The 210-nt window shown below is 54.3% G+C and overlaps 1 protein-coding gene across 1 annotated transcript in view; it reads right to left on the reverse strand.

Annotated features, from left to right (window-relative positions):
• The window catches only part of LOC119594819 (enhancer of polycomb homolog 1-like), a gene marked incomplete in the record, with an annotated part of 44,199 nt that overhangs the window by 43,547 nt on the left and 442 nt on the right, over window positions 1-210 (reverse strand).

Below are 210 nucleotides of genomic sequence, written 5' to 3' on the forward strand. Positions count from 1 at the left end.
CTTCCCATGTCAAAAAAAATGTAAACACAACCTCCCACACCGCCCACACTCGCGCCCCATCGCCAAAACCTGAAAATTCCGGCCTAAACCCACGAAAACGGCCCGGCCGAGGGCGGCACGCCCACTGTCAGCCAGAATCCCATCGGAGGCGAAATAAATATTTTTTTTCGAATTTGGCGCGAACGCAAATCCAAGATGGCGGCCGAGGGT

The sequence above is a fragment of the Penaeus monodon genome, chromosome 34 (assembly GCF_015228065.2).
Source record: "Penaeus monodon isolate SGIC_2016 chromosome 34, NSTDA_Pmon_1, whole genome shotgun sequence".
In the NCBI taxonomy this organism is placed as follows: domain Eukaryota; kingdom Metazoa; phylum Arthropoda; class Malacostraca; order Decapoda; family Penaeidae; genus Penaeus; species Penaeus monodon.